This window comes from Ricinus communis, chromosome 2 (assembly GCF_019578655.1).
Source record: "Ricinus communis isolate WT05 ecotype wild-type chromosome 2, ASM1957865v1, whole genome shotgun sequence".
Taxonomy (NCBI): domain Eukaryota; kingdom Viridiplantae; phylum Streptophyta; class Magnoliopsida; order Malpighiales; family Euphorbiaceae; genus Ricinus; species Ricinus communis.
In genome coordinates, this window is record NC_063257.1 from 2283889 (window position 1) to 2291493 (window position 7605).

The window sequence follows — 7605 nt, forward strand, 5'->3', positions numbered from 1 at the left end:
ATTAGCCCATTACCATAATATGACACATAGTCCGTTTTATCGTCTGCTCACTGCGCAGGACCTGAAACGTCAAGAGGTTAGCGTCGTTTCATGGTCAGAATCATTCGTAGCCCAAGGAAAACTAATTATCACCGGTATTGTAATAGCTAACTAGAAATTAACCCTGAAGGATTTAATAAAATCTTAGCTCAATTATAGAATTATTATTAATAATTAATAAAATATGTAAATTAATTTATAATATTTTATATGATAACCTATATTCATATTAATTATTATCAAAGTTATAGTCTCATGCATCAAAACTCAGATTAAATTTCATAATAAATAAATAAAAATATATAAAAGATTGTAATATTAATAAGCCAATTATCACATTTTTCTAACAAAATAAAAGAAAATTATCTTTTAGAAAAATAAAGTTACAAATTTTTTTAAGGCTTTTCAAGGAACAACTCCTCTTGCAATTTCCTTGTTCATTTAAATTTTTATTTAAAATAAAATTGAGATGGTATAATGTATTATGGTGATTTATATAGAATACTGACGATGATAATCGGTTATTTATGAGTTCTTAAGAGAGAATATAAGATATAAAATTTAGATTATATATATATAATTTTTTTGTAGTGAAATTGTATATAAGAATAACATCTATATAGTAATAAACCAATTTAGAGCAGTTATAAAGAAATAATATTATTATGCAATAAGTTATAAGTTTTTTAAGTTAATTTTTAAAAAATATTTCTTCATACAGTAATATTTTTATATGTACTTTTAGAATATATATGTTATATTGCATTTTATTTTATTATATTATTAGTTATTTTATTAATTTTATTTGTATAATGGTAAAATAGTAACGAATCTTAACTATCATTTTTTCAAGAAAATTAAGGATTAAATCAAAAGAAAAATTTAGTATTCAAACCTCTATTAAATTATAATTTCTTAACAGTTTTAAATATTATTTAACCTAAATATATAATTATAATAAAATTTTACTATACATGAAACTTAATATTTTATAGTTAAATAATATAAAACCTAATATACTATAAATAAACTGAATATTTCAAGTATCAAATTTTGTTTATTTTATTTTATATTACTTTAAAGCTTATGATTTCATATTTTATTTCAATCATTGAGACGGTTCTTTTCACTATTCTTGTAGAGATTTTCCTATATCATAGATGTTTCTATTTTAGAGGTTCCTTATTTTAGTTTTATTTCTTATCTTTCTTGCTTTCTATTTGCTTCCTATTCTTTAGGAGCAAGCTTAGTTTTCTTCCTATATTGGATGTACAGATGCTTGTATATATAGCACACATTATAATCAATAAAGATTATCTTTTTCCTATTAATATTTTCTCATGGTATCAGAGCCTGGTTCAAACAAATTGAACCAGAATTCATCTTGTCAATAACATCAATGGAAGATCAAGAAGAAAATTCAGAAAAGTCACAAAGGACAACGAAAGGGGGAGAAATCATAATGCAGAATTATGATGATTCACCATATATTCTTCACCCTTCAGATCATCTAGGACTTGTGTTTGTCACCACACCTTTCACAGGAGAAAATTTTGCTTCATGGAAACAGCCTTGTATGCAAAAAGCAAGGGTGGATTCATTGACGGAAGTCTACAACTGCCGAAAACAGACTCATCAGATTTTGGGCGATGGAAAAGGAATGATGCCATGGTTAAAGCTTGGCTAAGAAATTCTCTAGCTAAAGACATACAAGAAAGTGTTATGTATGCAGACACAATACAAGAGATATGGGCAAAGTAATGCACCTCGTCTTTACAAAATAAAAAAGAAGTTCTCTAACCTCAGTCAAGAAGATGGACAACCCTTAACCCAATACTATACCAAATTCAAAACCTTGTGGCAGGAATTACAAATTTGTGATCCTTTGCCCCATTGCAAGTGTGAAGCAGTTAAGAACACCGAGAAAGGGAAAAAGCTCATCAGTTCTTACTAGGTTTGAACAACAGTATTGATAGGCTAAGGTCTCATGTGTTATCAATAGAGCCAACACCACAGCTCAATAAAATTTTCTCTTTGGCACTACAAGAAGAACAACAATTTCTTATGCAAAAGAACACAGATCAGCCATCAACTATAAAAGATGCAGCATTCGCAATAAAGCTAAACGGTGACGAAAAGAACTACTCAAACAGAGGCCAGAACTCAGCAAATCGGTCTAAAAAAAAGTGTGCATTGTGGCAAAAATGGACAAGAATGCTTTGAGATCATAGGGTATCCTCCCAATTGGAAAACCAATCAACAAAATCGTGGAAGCAATGGAAAAGGTGCCTTGAGGCAGCGACAAGGCTACATCAATATAGCCACAACAGGATCCCGATCATCAAGTCCTAGTGAACAATAATGGTGTAATTCAGAACTAGGAAATCATGAACTTAATGTCGCGCAACATCAAGTTCAACGAACTCTGGGACTAACAGCATATCAATGCTCCAAGTTGTTGTCCTTTCTCACATCCTCTGCCAACCAGAACAATGGTAATGAAGGTTTAGCAAACTTTGCAGGTAAAAGTTTCATGACTAATGATCCTTGGATTGTTGATAGTGGTGCTTCTGATCATATGATTGGAGATAAGAGGCAATTTGATCAATATGTGCATGTTTTGACACACCCAAATGTAAAAATACCATATGGTTCTTCCCTTTCAGTCACTCATATTGGTAATGTACGCATTACACCAAACATTAAGTTAAAGAAAGTCCTCTGCATACCTGGTTTTAAATTTAACCTCCTCTCAATTTCTAAGATAACCAATGACCTGAATTGCTCGGCTACATTCTTTCCTAATTTTTGTTTCTTTCAGGACCTACGTACGAGGATGCTGATTGGAGCGGGTAAGCTGAAAGATGGCGTTTATCAAATGGAAGGAAAATATGGAATGGCAAATCGAAGTGTTCTTGAAACGGATTATGTTTTGTGGCACATGCGATTAGGACATTATCCCTTTAGTAAGTTTAAATTTATTTTTGAGAAATCCCCCTCTAATGATTTTCATGAAGTTCGTGATGCATGTTATAAAGCAAAACAAACTCGTTTACCTTTTTCTGTCAGCAGTAAAAAAAGCATCAATTATTTTGACCTCATTCATGTGGATGTTTGGGGTCCTTATTCAATTCCTTCATTAAGTGGTGCTAATTTTTTCTTAACCATACTGGATGATTTTTCTAGATGTACTTGGGTTTATCTTATGAAAACTAAATCACAAACCTATGATTACCTAACCATGTTTTACCATCTTGTGCAAAACCAATTTCATTCCGGGATCAAGGTGATAAGAAGTGATAATGGGGGAGAGTTTGTTTCAGACAGAATGAGAGATTTTCTTACCAATCATGGGATAGAACACCAAACTACATGTGCCTACACACTAGAACAAAATGGGAGAGTGGAACGAAAACACCGTCATATACTTGAGGTAGCACGTTCCTTACGTTTCCATGCACATTTGCCATTAAAATTTTGGGGGGAATGTGTTCTTACTGCAGTTTATCTCATAAATTTAATGCCCACACCCATCATTGCCAATAAGAGTCCCTATGAAGTTTTGTTTCATAAGAAACCTGATTATGACCACTTAAGAGTTTTTGGCTCTCTATGTTATGTCCATGATAAACCAAAAGATAAATTTTTAGCTAGAGCACATCGTTGTATCTTCTTAGGATATCCACATGGAAAAAGGGAATATAAGGTTTATAATCTTAAAAAATAGAAATTACTTGCGTCCAAAGATGTGATATTCCATGAAAAGATTTTTCCTTTCCAAACTAACACAAACTTGAATACACCCGTTCCATCACCGTTGGTTAATCAACCACTTGATCTCATTTACTAATCGGCACATTCTTCAGATCCTACTGCCTTAGACCAAATCAAGCCTATTCAGATTGACAATTATCCAAATGATGAAGCAAGCAAAGAAACTACCACAATGATCTCACCAGTCAGACCTTTATCTATCAACCAAAACACGCCTGACCAAACCAATAACCCCATACAACCTGAACTAATCAGCAATAATAAAAATAGCTCTTCTCCCTTTCAACGACCAGTCAGGTCCCGACGTATGTCCACAAAGCTTTCTGGTTTTGACTATGAGCTATTACCATCCCTAGCGCCATCACAAGGCTCCCCTCCATCAGTGAACTCAGGTATGTCCTATCCTTTTTCAAATTGTCTCTCTTATTCTCGTTTTACTAATAGCCATAAAGCTTTCTTGGCATCTATTTCTTCACTAGATGAACCTAAATTTTTCCATCAAGCTGTCAAAGACCCCAGATGGCAACATGTGATGCAGCAAGAAATTCATGCATTAGAGGAGAATCATATATGGACTTTGGAACCTTTACAGCCAGGCAAACATGCCATTGACTTTAAATGGGTCTATGAAATTAAATATCGATCTGATGGTACTGTTAAGCGCTTTAAGGCACGTTTGGTTGCTAAGGGATTCACGCAGATTGAAGGGTCAGACTATCATGATACATTTGCGCCAGTTGCCAAGATTACAACCTTGTGATGTTTGCTTTCAGTTGCTGCCATACGTCACTGGGAATTACACCAACTAGACATAAACAATGCCTTCCTTCATAGAGACTTGCATGAGGAGGTATATATGAAAGTCCCACAAGGTTTTGCTAATCCAAGTGATAATCGTGTTTGCAGGTTAAGAAAATCCTTTATGGACTTAAACAAGCATCACGAAATTAGTTCCAAACACTCTTTAAGTCTCTCCAAAGGTTTGGTTTTCAGCAAAGTGTAGCAGACAACTCCTTGTTTACATTGGTACGAGATAATCGTTTTATAGCTTTGCTGGTTTACGTTGATGATGTTGTTATAACAAGAAATGATCTGCATATTATAAGTCAAGTAAAGGACTATTTGAACTCAGCTTTTCGCATAAAAGATCTTGGGACCCTCAAATATTTCCTCGGCATTGAAATGGCGCGCAACAAAGAAGGGATAACTCTTAGCCAAAGAAAATATACACTAGATCTTCTTGAAGAGGTGGGCTTATTAGATGCTAAACCCAACAAGCTTTCCCATGGAATCATGACACAGTCTTGCTGCAAATACTGGAGATCCAGTATCAGATGTGGGACAATATCGCCGGCTCATTGGTAAACTTTTGTATTTGACCATTACACGCCCTGACATCACTTACCCTGTACAGGTTCTGAGTCAATTCATGCAAGACCCTCGAGTGCCTCATTTGAATGCAGCATTTCGCATTCTTCGTTACTTAAAGTCTGCGCCAGGCCAAGGCATTTTTCTTTCTTCTTCAAACTCATTACATTTGATAGCCTATTGTGATTCGGATTGGGCAAGTTGCCCTACAACTAGACGATCGACCACTGGCTACATAGTCTTCCTTGGACAGAGTCCCATGTCTTGGAAATCAAAGAAGCAAATTACGGTTTCCCACTCTTCAGCTGAAGCAGAATATCGGGCAATGGCAAATGCCACAAGTGAGTTATTGTGGTTACGCTCCTTGTTTCTGAAACTCAAAGTCATATTATCCTCGCCTATGTCTCTCATATGTGACAACCAAGCTGCTCTCCATATTGCTGCCAATCCGGTTTTCCACGAACGAACAAAGCACATCGAGATTGATTGCCACTTCGTACGTGACCGTTTGATTAGTAATGAGATACGCACTTCTCATGTTCGTTCAAGTGACCAAGTTGGAGATTTTTTCACAAAGGCATTGGGATTCAAATAGTTCCACCACTTGTTAGGCAAGTTGGGCATCTGTAATCTTCATGCTCCAACTTGAGGGGGAGTGTAGAGATTTTCTTGTATCATAGATGTTCCTATTTTAGATGTTCCTTATTTTAGTTTTACTTCCTATCTTTCTTGCTTCCTATTCGCTTCCTATTTTTTAGGAGCAAGCTTAATTTTCTTCCTATATTGAATGTACATATGCTTGTATATATAGCACATATTATAATCAATAAAGATTATCTTTTCTCCATTAATATTTTCTCAATTCTTTTGTGGTATTACTTCCCTATCGATATAATAGGCTAAATGATAGGGTAAGTAGTTTAAATAAATTTATTAGTATATATTTTTCATAATAAACAAAAAATAGAGAATTGTAAAAAAAATAAATAATTATGTTGTGAGAGATTAATTTACTAAATTATAAAAAAATAGATTGATTCAGATCATGGAAGAAAAATGTTGAGATTTGAAGAAAAAAATAAATATTTTAAAACTAGGTCCAATTATCAAAATTCGATTCACTTTTTTCTTAATATAAGTGTGAAACTTTTAATTTTATAGGTGCATAATCATTTATATTATTTCAATAATTAAAAGAGTTGTTTTCATTATTTCTTAACCTAACTATGAGTTCAAATCTTCAAAAAAGAAAGATGATATTTCTCTATAAAAAAAATAAATAAATAAAAAGAAGAAACAAGACTAAATTCTGAGAAATGATCAATAAGAATGGAACAAGTAAAGAGCTTAAACTTAGTTTACTTTTAAAAGCTTTTCTTATTTATTTCTTTAAAAAAAAAAAAAAGACACTTTAACATACTGTTCAAAGTTTGCTTGTGCTTGTGCTCCAATCGCTCCCACATTCCTAAAGTAAGCTCAACTTTTTGTGCTCTTTCCCTCCAGAATGAATATGCTACAGTTATGTCTGCAGGAAGCTCTTTCTTTACAGCAATTAATTGAATTTAATATGCTTTGCTTTCTTTCAATTTCTATGGAAAAAGTTCTTTCGTGTCCACTTTGTACAAAGGGAATCCCATTTTTTCTTAGCAGAGAAGGAAAAGTCGAACAATCTATCTATCTTCCTCTAATCGCATTAGCTGATTGGCTTTAGCAAACTGAATTCGTATTTAAAACCCTCTTCTCTTGCTTATTTTACCACTTTAAGTTTTTTTCTTTTTTCTTTGACCAGCCTCTCCCGACCTTAAACATTATAATTAATAATTTTATCCAAATTTGTAGATTGAGAGCGTATAGATAAATGTAGATCCAGCGTATATACTAAAGTAATTGTGAATGTGAGTACTGCCAGGTGGTTCGGGATTATTCGCTTAATGAGTTGAATGCCAAATTAAAACGAATAGAACATCTTCAATATGTCCTTAACGGTCACAATTGAGGGGCATTAACGTCACTCCCAGAGATTGCTAATGAGGTGTAGTCATTTTCTTCAAGGAAGAGAGAGCAACCTTATTACTAAAATCAAATTTTGGTAATATCAGTTACCAGAAATTTTTTTAATTTCTTTCACTAACCCACTGATTTACCTATATATTCAGATTAGTTATTTAATTAATTAAATTGATGATTAAAATGTTTTTAATTTAGTTTTCTAATAATAATTATGTTTATACTCGCGCTTTAATCCAACTGCGATCAATTAAAAGACTTGGATTAAGAGAATTATTGGTGGTCCCATACGGGTAACACCTTTCAGCTTCCAATTCCTATATACTGCGGTTGGATTTTACTGTTCTTTTTGGGAAAAGCAATTGCCCACCGAAAGTTGTCTTTACGATTCTGCCCCCCTTATCAAAAACCTTTAGC